This window comes from Natrix helvetica, assembly GCF_964273705.1.
Source record: "Natrix helvetica genome assembly, chromosome: 4".
Classification (NCBI taxonomy): Eukaryota; Metazoa; Chordata; class Lepidosauria; order Squamata; family Natricidae; genus Natrix; species Natrix helvetica.
In genome coordinates this window covers 89,276,521-89,292,963 of record NC_138550.1, presented here as the reverse complement: position 1 = coordinate 89,292,963, position 16,443 = coordinate 89,276,521, and the positions used below count along the sequence as shown (strand labels likewise).

At 36.6% G+C, this 16,443-nt stretch overlaps 1 long non-coding RNA gene across 2 annotated transcripts in view; it reads left to right on the top strand.

Moving 5' to 3' along the window:
* LOC309392251 overlaps nt 1-16,443 on the top strand; it is a 64,914-nt gene that overhangs the window by 43,258 nt on the left and 5,213 nt on the right. Inside the window, exon 3 of one of the 2 annotated variants that reach the window (XR_014175406.1) lies at nt 2,907-3,151. The exons of the other annotated variant lie outside the window; for it this stretch is intronic. This is a non-coding gene — a long non-coding RNA (uncharacterized lncRNA). The remainder of the gene's footprint in view (nt 1-2,906; nt 3,152-16,443) is intronic. 2 annotated transcript variants of the gene reach the window in all.

Here is a 16,443-nt window from a genome sequence, read left to right as displayed (position 1 = left end):
TCCGAGCAGCAGCACTGACTTTCCCTCTGTTGTTAGAATTCTCTTTGTCTCCTTCTTTTCTTTTCTTTTTTATATTCCAAGTTAAAGAAATAAAAATCAAATTCTTGAGTAAAATAGAGGAGAAAAAGAGGAAAACACAGGTAGTAATGAGGAAGGAGAATTTGAGTCCATAAGTTTCAATAATAATAATAATAATAATAATAATAATAATAATAATAATAATAATAATAATAATAAAGGATAGAAGAAGAAAACTTAATCCATTCATTTTAAAAGGCTTGCATAAATTCCATCCATAAAGATAGCATTTAAGAGCAAGATAACACACTGACCAAAACCGTTCAAAGCTTAATTCCGCTGCTTATTTCTTCTGTTCTCAGATTTAAATTAATTTTAAGGTTTTTTGTAGGCAGTCTCTTTTAAAATGGTAAAAATTCCTCACCAGCTGTAAACACTTTCTCTTTCCATTTCCTTCCATTTGGAGCCGTCCCAACTTCATCAGCCTAGGGGCTATGCTTTTATCACCAGCTAGAAGAACTTCTCCTGGGTCGATCAGGGACTTTGCAGTGTCCCTGCGATCAGCAGGACATATTCTTCCCATTCGCCATCTCTACAGGATGGTTTAGGTTCGATTGGACCACACAGAGATAAACGTTTTAGCAGCGATCTCAGAGCATTGAGATTGCATGACTGTCTCATAGCGACGTTGGCTCCTCCTCAAGCCAGCCCTTTTTCTTCTTCACCCAATACCAAGGCATGTGATCATGTCCACCATTAAACCATCTTTTCCATGTTTCCAGTGCCTTTTCCCCCACTTGGAACTGAATCCAGAAGGACATTTCTTCCAACAGTATTATGAATAAGGCTATGCCAAAATTCTGATTTGAAGGGCAATGAATCAGAAGACACATGAGTGCTCATATAGCACTTGATGGGAACTCCTTAAACCAACATATCCTTTCCTATGATATCCATGAAAGGAAGCTGTATGAGCTCGGAAAAAGACACAGCTAAAGGTACTCCTGACTAATTTGCTAATATATGTTCCAATTCAAATATATTGGCCTTGGACTACAGTTTTTTTCAAAGCCCTATCAGATAGTTGAAATGCAATTTAATGTAGTGGGGGAAAATCAAATAGAGTTTTTCCCCCTTCCACATGTCTGATGAAAATATTTCATTGCAAACTCTACATGGAAGATTTTGACCAAATAATAATTTGGAGATAATAAGAAAATAGTGTTGGGTATATTTTCTATGTACGCTTCAGAGCATGTTGTAATTAACATTTTTTGAAGGCCACAAATATGAGATTTGGGTTGAGGAAGGATTTGCAGGAGATTCTTTGCTTTTATCTATGGTATATCTTTGTCAGGGCTTATGAAATAATTCTAATCTTTCTGCTAACTTAAAATGGGAGAAAACTGTCATGTCAGTTTTCAGCAATTTTAGCTAAATGAGATTATGATGTCCACAAAAAAAGTGAATCCAAGAGCTGCACACAGACTTTGGTCTGTTGGTTGTCTATTCTTGTTGTCAGAAATAGAGATATGGCCATCTGATACATGAAAAAAAAAATGAACTAAGAAAACTCAGAGATATTCCAAATTCATTAAAACATTAAAGGGTTGGGAAACATAGTGCCTAAAAATATCTGTTACTCAAATTAATCTAGTTTCACTTTTACCCTTTGAAGCTCATTTGATAAGTTGCTTGCCAAATAACAGCATCTGCCTGATGAATTATCTGGTGATGGGTATGGTTTTCCAGATTTTGCCAATCCATTATTATGAAAAAAACCTTATCTTCCCAATACTGTATCATTTCCCTTTCTTTTCCACATAGCCTAGTTAATTGTTGACATTCTTTTATAAAAGGGCTCAAGGGTGTGTCATACATATTTTCTGGGAAATTGTAAACAAAAAAAATATGTATTAACAAGATATAGAGTTTTTAGAAAGTGGGAAAAAAGAGAGTGGCTACAGAAAGATATACCGTTTTTATCATCATGTCCTCTTCTACATGCTAGAAAAAAAGATTGAATTGAAATTGATAATAACTTTATTTCATTTTTAAAAATTGTGGTTATCTGCTTTGAATATTCACTAGAATAGGAAGAAACTCACTAGTGGAAGAGAGGATGTGGGGCTAGAGAAACTCCCTTACCTTAATGTGCTTGGACTTAAACGTTTTTTCATGGGATCAAGGATATATTGATGCCTATCACCTGATATAGCATTAATTAAGTTTAAATAATCTTTCAAAGCAAATTTCACTAAATTAACAACAGGACTTGTTTGCTTTCCAACTTCGATGTCATGTTGTTGAAATATAAGTATCAAGTAAGAGAACTAGTGTATGGCTTTGGATTTGCTGAAGCTTTTGAACTTCTATCTTTGGAAGCTTTTGAAGTCATCCCAGAATTCAATTCTTTCCTAAATTTTAACAAATGCATTGTTCTGCAAAGATGCATTGTTAAAGAGCAACGGTGGTTTTGATCACAATAAATAGCCTCATAGGGTGCATTCAATGAAAGGGCTTTTAGTAGGCCTTTGTCTAAGGTACTTACATTGCATCTTACCAAAAATACATCATTTTAAAAAGTGAACTGAAACCAGAGAGCAGCTAGGAGGCAATTTAATGACCATTCAACATGACAGAGTTCTTTTCAGCTTGATGTTGGTTTTGTGTGTCCTGCAGACTTCGGGAAAACGCTTATGATTAATAATAGGTTTTGCAAGGATTTGAGGACAATATTACAAAGCTGGGAGTTTGGTGTGAAGCAGAGTCTTAAACTGAATGTGGGGAGGGATGAGAAGAATCTTTAGTTGTTCACTAAAAGAGATTGACTTTTAACCTCACACATTTGAAATGGTGTGATATTTGCCTTGATTTCCTCCTGCCAGGTTTGACCTTCCCTAACTCAAAACTGAAAATGGCTTCAGCAGCAATGATACCCTACGAACCATCTCCAACAGTTCTAATATAAAAACTTTGAGTTACTTCAAAGTTCAAAGATACTTCAAACTAAATTCAGGACATCTTCCAGGGCACCCAAGAAAGCATAGGAATTATGGAAATGCTCCAAAAAAGCAAGCCAGTAACAGTCTCATCCTAGCAATTTGTTCATCAAAGAAAGAAGTTCTCTGCAGTGAGTTTTTTTCATATTTATCACATATTTATCTTTATTTATCATATTTATATAATCCTTGAAGAAACTCTAAATCTCTCTCTCTCTCTCTCTCTCTCTCTCTCTCTCTCTCTCTCTCTCTCTCTCTCTCTCTCTCTCTCTCTCTCTCTCTCTCTCTCTCTCTCTCCCCCCTATCTCCCTGCCTACCAGGCCTAATTTGCTATTTTATACTATACAATATTTTAAACATGTTAAAACTAAATCACAGTAAATTAACCTCTGTGATAAGCACAGATGTTGAGATCCATTTACTATGTGCATGACCAGCATTGTGCTGATTTGGCATAGGATCTTCTCACTTGATTCTTCCCTTCTGGGGAAAGTATAGCTGGACTTTATTTAGACAACAGTTTGCGGTATTTGTGAGCAACTATTGTAATTGGACCAACATTTTTCTTTTATATTCTTCCCATTGTTACTGTTTTCATGCAAAGCTTTTTTTGTTTGTTTTTATTGAAAATTCTGAGGTTCAATAATAAAATTGCAAACCAGTATTTTAATCTCTTTTAAATTGAAACAGTACACTTCAGTTATTGAAAACTGCACCCATAGAATTAAAACTGCAACCATAGAAAACAACAAATGTAAGTGGACTTATATATGGCAACATTGTTTGCAAAGAGGAAACAGGAGAAATTCATATCGCAGGATGCTACAATATATATGGAAGTGTCGATAATCTGGGAAATAACTTGGACTGCAGTCAGATATAAATATAACAAATGAAAGCTGCCAATAAATCCTGAAATTTGATTAATCCAATGCTGAAAGAAACAGAGTTTTCTGTTTAATGTAGATTTATATATATATTTTTGCCCAGTTTCTGAGAAATTGTAAACCCTATTAATGATTATTTCCCATGAGATGACGATGGGATCTAGAAATGACTTTATAAAAATAAAAAGAAAGAAAGACTTGAACCTACTATCTAATTCCTTGGATTTTCAAAACCCTACTGTGTTCTCATCCTATAATCTGGAGCATGGACACGGGACACATGCTGAAATAATGTCAACTGATAGGGAAGAAAACTTTCCCCATGATATTTAAATTCCTGGAAGACATGCCCAGTAGTGGCTCACGTTTATGACAACTAAGTAGAACAAGTACCTAAATTAATGCTAGAGATAGACAACAGATATATGGACATCTGGCTTGTTTCTGAGTTTCTAAAGGCAACTGGCTGGCTGGCAACAGAATACTGATCACCACTATATCGAAAGCAGCTCTGATCTCAGCAAGGCATTTTTTTCTTCTTCAGTAGTTTGTTTTTCATGAACTGTAATAGTTCCATTTAACTCTGTGGTTTTCAAAATCTGTTTTTCCTCCTTTCTGTCACTCTATTTGATCTGCTTTTCATATGGCACTAGACTGCAGTGTTGAGAAGAGCAATGATGTTTTCAGGCTGTCTTCTTCCTTGACAGTGCTTTTATTGATCAATTTGAATATTCATCTTAGATTCCAGGGCTGTCATCTAGCCTAACAAATTACACAAACCAAGGAAAACTTGAAAAGAAACATTATTACTGAACTGTAAATGAGAGATATTCTCAGTGTTATGGATTTCATATTTTTGCTTGGTTTATTTCAGCATTATTTATTTATTTTATTTATATAAGCGCTCAGTAAATTATCTTGTTGCATCTGACTCAACTTCTAGGGTTTTGAATGCATGGGGGAAAGCTATCTTGTTTGGGGCCTTCTAAATATCCAGGTGATGCCAACCCAGGCCATTCAATGCCTTAGTTCAATGATGGTGAAACTTTTCAGCACCAATTGCCAAAAGGATTGTGTAGAAATGTTGCTCGTGCACGCACTCATCAAGACCACACTCTGGAAAAGCCAAATTTCTGACGATCAGCTGGCCGATGCGCATGCACAGGCCAATTTTCAGCACTGCCACTCGTGCGAAGGGACCATGCTTCAGAAAAGCTGAACATCCAGGTATGCATGTGCACCCGACAATCAGCTGGCTGGCATGCTTCAGCACTGCCACTGTCCACTGCAAAGGACAGCTGATCATTGTGCATGCAGAAACCCAAAAGACAAACAGGCAACGCCGCACATGCCAGGTAACATGGCTTCATGTGCCACTTTGGGCAACATGCCATAGATTCACCATCACGGCCTTAGTTTCTCCACAATACTTTCTTGCAAAAAAGAAAACAATATTTGGTTGCTCTCTTTTTCCTTTTTCCTCCTTTGCTTACTTGTGAATGCACTTTCTTCTCTCGTTCAAAGGGGAAAAAATCTTCATAGTGTTCTTTATTTCATCTTTATCTTCAGGATGTTTCTTTCAAGCTACCATTCTTTTACCCTCTTGCCATAGCTCCTTTCTTTCTGAGCCATACATTTCTCTCAATGCATTTAGTTTCAATTCATGGGAAATGAATGCATATGTTTTGAGATGCCTAGCTCTAATCCCCTCTCCAAGTCCACTGTGTCTAACTGTAACAGTTTATCTCTTCCTTTGACTTCTAGTTTATTTCTGAAACTTCATATTTTCGTCCCTTTCCAACTTTTACTTGGCAGTTTATTTTTCTCCCCATCACATCTTCCTGACACACTACCAGTTTGCATCAAATGTTAACCCTGCTAATTATTCCTAAATTTTATCACAACCATGGGGTTTCACTTATATAAAACTATATAAAACAGCACAAATATCTTTCAACTTCTCTTTTGCTGAGCAGTTTGAAATATTGATTTCTCAGGATTTGATTTCTTCCTTCCTTGGTAAGAAATTCTAAGCAGTTACAATGTGATTGTCATTCCAGATGGCACCGAAAAATATTGCAACAATTTCATATAACTGTGTATGTCTATCTTACCTTTCCCCTGACCTGCTGCTCCATCTTGATGATCCTGACACAGCATTTGGACAGCAGGAATCAAAGAAAAGAAGAAAAGATTGGCTGAGAGTCAACACAGGTTTTGTTTTTGTTTTGCTATTTTCCCAAAGAATAGAAGATTGTCCTTAGGATGCTAAAGCTCACCTTTTCAGCTGAATTTAATTAAAGTTTTCCAATTTAAATGGATGGTGTCATCACGCCTGCATACCACAAATTGTTAATTTTCAGTGGCTGGCACAATACTTCCTAATGACTAGATTTTATAGACATCCATTGATTGACATTTTGCACATGCATCAAACAAGGTGATCACATTTATTTTTTTCATAAAAAATGAAGACTGCCATGTTCTAGTACTTATTATGGGGAAGCAGATATTTCAGGATTTATCAGTGAAACAAAACTGAGTGAATCAATTAATTGTGAATCTAATCCATGGTTGATGAGATAGATAGATAGATAGATAGATAGATAGATAGATAGATAGATAGATAGATAGATAGATAGATAGACAGACAGACAGACAGACAGACAGACAGACAGACAGACAGACAGACACAATTTTGAAAGACGAAAATAGTAAATGAATAAGTGCCACTTAAGGCTAAGTAGTTTAGTCAGCACAAAGAGCAAGCCAAAGTAACAAGGTCTTCAGACTGGACTGTGCAACTTGTCAGACTTTTTTTTATGAATGACAGTTCCATTTACTATAAATATTTCTGACCAATTTTCAAGTAATTCCATGATGTGTTTATTCTGGAAATATGAGGGTCTCATTGAAAATGTGGAAATACGGTTCCCTCCCACTGTCCTTGTTTTTAGTCACTACCATTGGGATTCAATTGCTTTTATTGCTGTTTGCATGACAACCTTTGTACCATCTTGATTATTTGGACAAGGGGTAGAAATGGTATTCCTCTGTATGAAAGATTCTGATTTATGAAAAGAAGCAAATGTATTCAACCTAGCAACCATCAGTTCTATTTGGGCTAGGACTTTTAGAATTGCCAACAAATGGATATTTAGACTTTGCCTGAAAATTCTGGATTTTGCTGTCCCAGTATATTTGGGAGGCACTAGGATGGTCAGGGATGGGTCCAAAATGGCTCAGCAGATTTTTACTGCCAGAGAGTGAAAGGTGAAATATCAACACTTCTCTCTACTAGATATAATGTGCTCTTTTCCTCAAGGAAACTAAGAAAACACTTTTCTTGAGTACCTATGGACATTCAATCATTCTAAAACTGGTTTTTCTCTCCTTTAATTTGACTTCTAATTATCCTTGATCTCAGAATGCACAAACAATTCATTCTAATCGTTTAACAATTGTCTTACCAATTATAAACACTAACAGACAGGTACGGAACAGGAGAATATTTACCCTCTGTTTTCAAAATCCTTCAGCTAAGCAACAAAACATGGAACAACTATTCTTTCATAATGCTATCATTTAAGAACACATTAGGAGCCAGTTTAAAAGTAATTTGTCATATCCCCCAAATCAATAATTCAAAACTTAGGAGGTGAAAGCATTTTTAGGCAGGCACTCAAAACCAGGTGAATGTAATGAAATAACTCTGACTCAAGTTAATTAAAGTAATAATGCAATCTAAGAGTGCTGAATCCATAATTTTGAAGACATATACAAACTAATTTGGCTTTCATCTCTGTTTGCAATTCCCATTATTACAGCCAATACAATTCTATTATGTTCCTTTCGACTTGTTGTAGATCACTTGGTTATAATTAAACATTAAATATTCCCTTCAACATATCATTTTTTTTAATTGCCAGCTTCACTAACTAAAGTACACTTTAAGGGGGAGGGAATCAGTGGTATGAAATTTCCTACGTAAATAGAACCATTTCCATCATAAGTGTCTTTTAGTTACTTTAGTCCTTTATATGCATCAGAAATGTTAAATCTAGTTATAAAAATAATGTGTAAATCCAGTTATTGTCAGCTCATAATTAATAGCTGGAAGTGCACTCATAACATGAGCTTCAAGTTCTGAATGAACATGTCAATGTTTGTAAGGTCAGCAATGAACACCATTTGGAATGACCCTAAAGTCATATTGACTTCATCGCTGCCTTCAATCTTCTGTCATATGGGTTGAAATTTAGACAAGCAGAAACCTGTTGAGGTTGTATGTAGCAGGAGCTTTTACAGAAGTTTGGAAAACACCATGGAGCCATCTTTGGGTAAACTGCTAGATTTTAAAAAGCCCTTAAGTATTTGAAAGGATCGATTCTGAGGAACTTAAAAAGCACTGTGGTCAAAATGTATCTTTGCTATGAATCAGTTCCGAAAAACATAGCCAAATATTGATTTCACAATGGATCAGACAACTGTGATGTCATCTATTCCTTGCACCCAGGAGGAGGAAAGTGACTATGACAGTTACAGGCTAAATGAATCATGTGTGTATATATCCTAATTCTCAAGAATTACTGTTAAGTGGTGTAGATTATTTTAATGAATAGAAAGTGGTGCTAAAGACAAAAAGAAACTCAGAGAGCAAATCATACATGGCTAATAAAAACAATAACAACAAAAAAATCCCTAATATCTGCATAATCAGAGAACCTATTTCTAATATCATTTTCTTTCAAGGAAATGAGGCCAGGAGATCTCTAAATTAAAACTTATTCTGCTCCTTTTTCAACAATAGATTTAAATATGAATTGCATTTCTTGGATCTTTTATTACCAGAAGAACGAACAGAATCCCTTAATTCTTCTTTCCATTATAAGAACTATTACCAACCATACTCAAGTGTGGAACTGTAAAATATGTCCCCCAGGTGAAAAAGAGTTGGGTTTTAAATAATCTGTAGAAAATATACGACTCTGCTAGTTTAGCTAAGGCTTGCTATGAGGAATGTAAACCAGGCCTCATTTTCCCCTAATCTTTTCTTTGGCAAAAGAAAATTTAGATCTTGCTTGATCAGACTTTAACATTCTAAACTGATGTTCTTTATAGTTAATTTTTTTTTTCTAATTCTTTCATACAATTACCTAAAGTAATTCACCATTGGTTCTATTCTGGTGAAATGAGAAGGTATATGAGCCATAGGTAGCCCTCAATTTATATGCTGTTCATCCTCATTTACTCATAAAATTGCAAGCTTTGGAATATGGGAAATACTTTACTGGCAGTAATTCTCCAGGTTTTTCAATGGAGTATATATGCTGATTTTTTAGCTGTTGATTTCCAGCTATTTAATTTCGCACTGTGGGTATGCATAAAATATGTTCACTGTGTTGCAAAAAAGGTAAATAAACAAGAATAATTGTGTATTGTTATCACTGTACCTCTAGCAACCATACCCTTCTGATTTTTTTTCCTGCTAGAGCGTTTCTAAATCACTAAAAAAAAATTGGAAACACTGTAGTAAATGTCTACAAGTAAATTACAAGGATGACCAAAGTGGTTTTGGCTGAAACCTGAAAACTTTGTCCAGAAGCCATAACATACATATCCTAAAAAAAGCTCAATCTCAGTTGCTCAGTGGTACTTGATTCTGGAAAGAATGTAGAGAATTGCTGCCTTAGAAAACATGTTTTAGGAGTAAAAATGGTTGCTGTTTAAGAGATAAATTGGGATTATCACACATTCATTCCCAGAAACATGATGGTGTTTGTTGAATTTTGCTTTTTAAGCCTCAAATTTCTATTCTTTGCAAGCAGCAATCAAGCAGAGAAATACATCGAGTAGTTACTGCTCCTACTGAGACTTTCCCACTACCATGCTTTACTTCCTTTTATAGTATCTCCAGGAAAAGCAAAGTTGTGATTCATCATAACTTAAATTTCTATATGGAAAAAAAACATTACTTACCGGACTGCAGCACAAGAAGGCTTTACAATTCTGTGAAAGCTTTCCTTGGATCTAGGCAATGGAGAGAAGATGTCAGTGGAAATTTGTCTGGAATAGGTCTACCAGGTCTTTGGCTGTCAAACTCCAAGTTATCATCTGATAGCAGTAAGGGGATTGAGTTTGACTGTTGATCTTGACTGCAATTACCATCTATATAGCACTTTGAAGTCTTTAAAGCATATAACATGTAGATTCTGACCACTATGAAGCAAGGGCTGGACAACTAATTTGTGGCTGGTAGCTGCTCCTCTTTTTTAACTGTTTTTAGCCTCTAAAGGCAGCTGGGAATGAGGCTAGTAACATTTTTGCAGCCTGATTGAAGCAGTGAAATGTCAAGCAGTGAAATGAATGCTAAAGCATTCTGGGGTGTTGATTTATCAGTTCTGAACATAGATTGTTTCCTTCCACACAAGAATACCTGTGACACTAGAAATTGGAGTTTTGCTATGATCTGGACATGTGCATGTGGAAGAAGCAGGATCCTAAGCCAGCTGTGAAATAAATCAAGCTATTACTATGCTTTATAGTGCAAATAGGGGATTAAAGTTGAAAGAGAGTGGCTTATTTAATACTACCTAAGCAGTTTGTGGAAGAGATTTAGAAATGAATTGGGAACTTTGTGGTTCCTAGCTCAGCCTCCTAGCTCAGTTCTCCTAGGGGAAACTTATTTGAAGACAAATGAACAACAGACCTCTTCCTCAAACTCCTCCTTCAAATCTTGGACTTGGTAACATGTTTCTTCCACTGTCAGGTCACTGAAAATAATAACACTAGCCAAAATAGGAACTTCTTTGGAAATAAGTATAATATCTGTACTTTTACTATGATCAAAAAAGTTCCTCTCTCCTGTCTATGCACAATTGAAAGTCCTAGAAATGTCCAGCAGGTCAAAGTCCTTTGTTGCTTAATTCTGTTGAGTTGATAGTTCCTTGCTTAGGCCGTTTACTACTTGATTGTGAGACTAACAGCAGGAGCATCACCAGACAAACAAGTAGTAAACAGCAGTAGTAAAATACCAAGCAAAAAACAATACCTCCATCAACACTGGTAAGGCAAGCTATATATAAACAGAGAGTAAACCCAATTTCTTTTAGTATTGAAGATATTACCTAGCCAGGTAATGAGATGTCTGCAAGAAAATACAAGGCTCAGAGAACACCAAGGATTCTATAGATCTGTATAACTGAAGGAGAATATCCCTATGAGAATCAGGATGCTTTCTCTGTTTAAATTGAAATAATTTTAGGTTTTGCAGAACACTGAAATATATAAAATATATTACACACACACACACACACACACACACACACACACAGACATTAATTAATTAATTAATTAATTAATTAATGGTTCAACAAAATATTCTATTGACTTTTTAGTTTCAGATTGCTTTAGAGAGTTCCAGAAATGTTTTACTTACAACAAAGATTCATAGGTAATAGATTTTACACAGCTGTTTTCCTTTTAATTATTTATTAAAAGCAATTATTTTTTTCCAAAAACCATTGGAAAAGTACATTATAGCCAGATTTAATAAAATATAACATTTATCTTAAAATCAATATCACAATAATCTACTGTTACCTAGCAAAGATAGTAGATTTAAGTATAAAGTGTGGTTGATAAGCCTGTGCAATATTTAACATAATCAATATGGAGTCTTTTTCTTCCTATCTCATCGGCATATCTCAACTTCAAAAGGAATTTCAAAGATTAGTTGAGGAGAAGAATATTAGATATACACAAGTTAAAGGGGAAAAGAGAGTTGTGGAGATATTAAAGCAACTGCTTTACTTTGAAGAAGACTCCAATGACTTCCGGTTCCGGCGGCTATGGCGACAGGTAAGCCTTTGCCTGCTCCCGCTCTCCCGGTGGGCTTCCCCCGCTTCTGGGGGGGCACAGGACGCCCCAAAGAGGCGTCCTGCCGAGGGAGCGGCTCGTGGAGGGCCCCTGCATCGGCGGCGGCTGGTGGGGGCTTCTCCGCTTCGCTCTAGGCACCGGGGAGCAGTTTTGGAGGGCGCGCATGCATCTCGTTCCATGCCGAGCGGACAACATACTTCTGAAGGAAGCAGCGGCGGTATGGTGAGAGGCTTCCTTTCTTCATTCCCTTTCTTTTGAAATGATGGACTTTTCAGCGTTTTTAAAAAGTTAAACTTTCGGATTCTTGCTGGAGGTGCGGCTAGAGGGAGGGGGATTCCCCCCCCTTGGACAAGCGGCTTGAGAAGATTTTGCTTTCGCCCCCAGGGGAAGGAGGAGGGGGGAGAGCCAACTAATGATGCCTCACCCCTGTAAAAGTGACTTTCATTGGATTTAGTTCCAGAACTTATGGGTGAACTGAGAATTTTCTGAACTTTTAAAATTTTATTATGCCTCTGAGCCCAAAGCTGGCAGGGCAAGATGGCACACTTCCGTTGTCTTCATGAACTGTGAAACCTGACTCCACCTTTAAAATTCAGGCTTCCGGTCTTTGTCTCCGTGTCACCCAGAAGAATCTCTTGTGGATTGCTATTTCCTGAACCCTCTGGAGAGAAAATTTTCCTCTATTGCTAGACTGACCAAAGAAACTCCCAGCTGCTTGGATCTTCTGCCTCCTGAACTCATCTGCCTGCTCTACTTCTTCACCTGTCCAGTCTCTACACTGACTGATCTCTCTGCTTTATAAACTATGTCTCCAAAAAGACCACCACCTGGAAAACCTGGCTTTGCTACCTCTGCACCGACATCTGCAACATCCAGTCCTGCCACACAGTCAAAGATTACAGAACTGATGCAACCTAAGAGTACAGAGATGGATTTGCAACAAATGCTTCAGCAACTCATACAGGGCCAGGAAGAAATTAAGAAACAATTAAAGGAAATGAAGGAAGAAATTAAAGAGAATCAAGTCCAAATTTATAAGAACTCACAGAGACTGGACCTTGTGGAGGGTGGGGTGGCGGAGGCGAGGGGGGGGTAGAAGCTTTGCAGAAGGGTAACAAAGAACTTGATATACAACAAATGAAAACAGAATTTGAGAGAATGTCCTTTTATCTTAGATTTCAAAATGTTATAGAAGCAGATGGGGAAAACATAAGGGACATCATGACTAATATTTTAGCTGAATATATACACAAAGACAAACAACAGATGGAATGGGAGATAGACCTGGTCTATAGAGTGAACTCAGCATATGCCAGAACACACAATGTACCCAGGGAGGTCCATATCAAATTTCTCAGGAAAAGCACAAGAGACATAATTCTGGGTGTACAAAGGGGGCAAGTATTGACATATCACGACAGGGAGATAACCATCTTGAAGCAGATCCCAAAAAAAATTAGGGAGAAAAGGAAAAATTATTCGCAATTGGCGAATAAATTATACCAGAAAGGGGTGTGGTTTAGATGGTTGATGCCTGAAGGGATGCTGATATTCTGGGAGGAGACAAGAATCAGAATCAATACACCCATAGAGGCTCAGGCCTTTATGGAAAAAAATAAAGCGAACCTAGAAAAAACAGAAGACTCTTCAACGGTCACACAGGACACGGGAGGGGCCGGAGCTCTGCCAGCGGGGGGAGAAGGGGCAACACTAAGAAAGCTCAGATCACAAAAATGAATAAGAAAATCACATTGTTATAAACAGACCGAAAGTAATAATGAAATTATATCTAGACTATATATCATAATATATAAGCTGATTGAAAATTTTTTATAGAATTAATATGCTGATTTTATACGATTTTGTATTAATGTTTTATACATAGATGTATCTTATGAGTTTGGAGGGAGGGGGCGTCTGCCATACTTGCAACTGCCAAAATTTGTATACCATTCCACCTACCCTTTTCCTTATAAATGTTTTAAAAAACCAATAATTTTTTTTTATTTTTAAAAAGAAGACTCCAATGAAACACTTAATGTACTTCATGAAACAATGTGCTTTCCCTGCTTTTAATGGCCATAAAGTTTCATATCACCCACTCAAACTGCCTCTGCTGGATGTTCCAATATACATTTAAAAAGTTCAGTGTATATCTGTCACATGCAAAGATTCGTCTTTGGATTTTGGGACCTCTAGTCAAGACTTCAGGGTAACATTGAAATATTTCATTGATCCAGATCCTATCACCTCCTTGCCTCAGTGAGCAGAATGACACTGGTTCTGTGGTGGAAAACTACTGAGGCAAAATCCTTTGTGGACCTAGTAGAAAGTGTAGTTATTTCAACTTGGGTATTTTGAAGGATTCATTGTCCCAGTTCAAATACTACGGTACTTCTTATTCAACATTCAAAGTAGCTTGAACTTCATTCCAAGAAAGCAATTTGTATTATTGACTGACAGAATATTCTCCTTTGATTTTTCCTTTCCCCCCCTACTATAATTATCTACACACACACACACACACACACACACACACACACACAATCTTTACTGTATGAATAAACTTCTTTATCATATGGATCATTTAATTTTATTTCTGCTCTTTTAGTCCTGATTATATCCAATAATAGCTAGATTGGGAGACACACTTTGCTACTCACAGAGCACACATGGGCCATCTTTGTGCACAGTCAGGCTTAACCACATTTCATTGCTCACTCTCATACTTTAAAAATAAAAGGGTTTGAGCAATCAGACATCTTTGTGTGTGTTAAGTATGCATGTTATTGAGAATGGAGCCTTCTTCATCCTATTCTTAAAAAAATGAACTTTAAAATGCAGAGGTTGGTTCACAGTATGAATGGGGTTTTTTTTACATAAAAGTTCATAATGATAATTCTTTCACATCATCTTATGTCATCCTTCTGGAAGCATAGATAGTACTCATTTGCTGCAATCTTATATGGAGAAAAGTAGACATTTCTCTAGGTTGCATCTGCTTCCCCTATGGGACCTATTTCTTTAGGTTTTAGCTATTTTATTGAACTCATACATCGATTATGGTTTCCTTGACTTGCTACCCAATGCAAAGTGGAGCAGAGAATCACATATAGTGCCCTTCTTTTCCTAGCCTATAAATTTTGATACTACTTTGCTCAAAACCTAGTTTTCATTGACACTTAGAAAAGTTACCTGAATTTCAACAGTCTGTTCTGTAAAATTGTGGTATGATCAGTCCACTACTAGATAGGTTTTCAGTTGGCCAAACAACTGTACCCAATGTGGCCCTGACAGATATAAGTAGTGGGATGTCTCAGGGCTTTGCTCTTCAACATTTCGATAAATAGCTTGGGTGACAGGATAAATTAAATGCTCATTAAATTTGTGGATGACACAAACTTACTGAAAACAGGTTCAAGATTTAAAAAAAATCATGACAGATTTGAACTTTGGGCTGCATCAAATTATATGCAGTTTAATGACAGTGTAAGGTTCTGACTTAATATAAAAAGTTAAATGCTAAGGTAAAACATAGGTGATATTTGCCTTACTATGGTACTTATGAGAAGGATTTGGACATCCTGATAAGCCATAATTTATGTTTAATGCAGGAGAGTGCTACAGTTGCCACTCTGAGAGAGAGAGTGAGAGAAAGTGACTGGCCTAAACTGGCTTTATGTCTACAGTAGGTCTAGAATTCACAGTCTTCTCATTCTAGCCTGATGTTTAAACACTATATCAAACTGTCTCGCAGGTTTAGTTTAAATAAGTTTAAATGAAGGACAAAAATAATCCTTGAAATGAGCTCTTGTGTATCTGCATAACTGTCATTTTAAAAGTTTAAATCTTGCAATACAAGGCCCAGAGTCCTGATCTGTATAATCAATTGTGACCCCTGAGAATCAGTTTCATATGGAAAAAAAAGTTGATGAATTGATTAGGACAATGTTGCCCTAAGCTGATAGTGGTACCAGGTCTAAGGAAATCCATGTCCGTAACATCATCTGCCTCTCAGAAAAGTTGTAGCCACAAATTTTCTTGTCAAAGACTGGGTTTTGAAATAGACAGATAGGCATGCGGGCAAAGTTTTGTGGATGATATTCAATCGACCTGTATTTTCCTTCTGGGTCATAATGATGAACCAATGTATCATCAGCTGCCCAATGCTGTGGAGAAATTCCTCACTTTCTTTCTCATAGCGTGACAGCCACTAAAGTTCAACTTTTGAAGTTTCCTTCTCTGCCATCAGCATGCAAGGAATAGATCTTGCACAGACCTTCCAATATTAAGAACATTAATAATGCAATCCACATGTTTCTGTGAAATACCAAACTTGACAGCAATTTCCTTTTGCTGTTCTTAATCAGTTCATCAACCTTTCTCATGTGGACTTTGTCACGTTTTGTCACAAGTCATCTGCTTTCTTCTTCATCACACAAATCAGATCTTCCTGCTTCAACATCCTTATTATTATTTTTTTACCCAGCAATGCACCGTATTCATATCATAGCCATCACCATAAGCAATCTGCATTCAACAATGAATTTCAATTGGAAATAATTAGTTGCAGCCAGTTGTTCAAAGCTAACTGAAAAATACTTCAGGCTACAAATAATAGCCATATATACATTTCTCATAGCAACTATGCATCAACT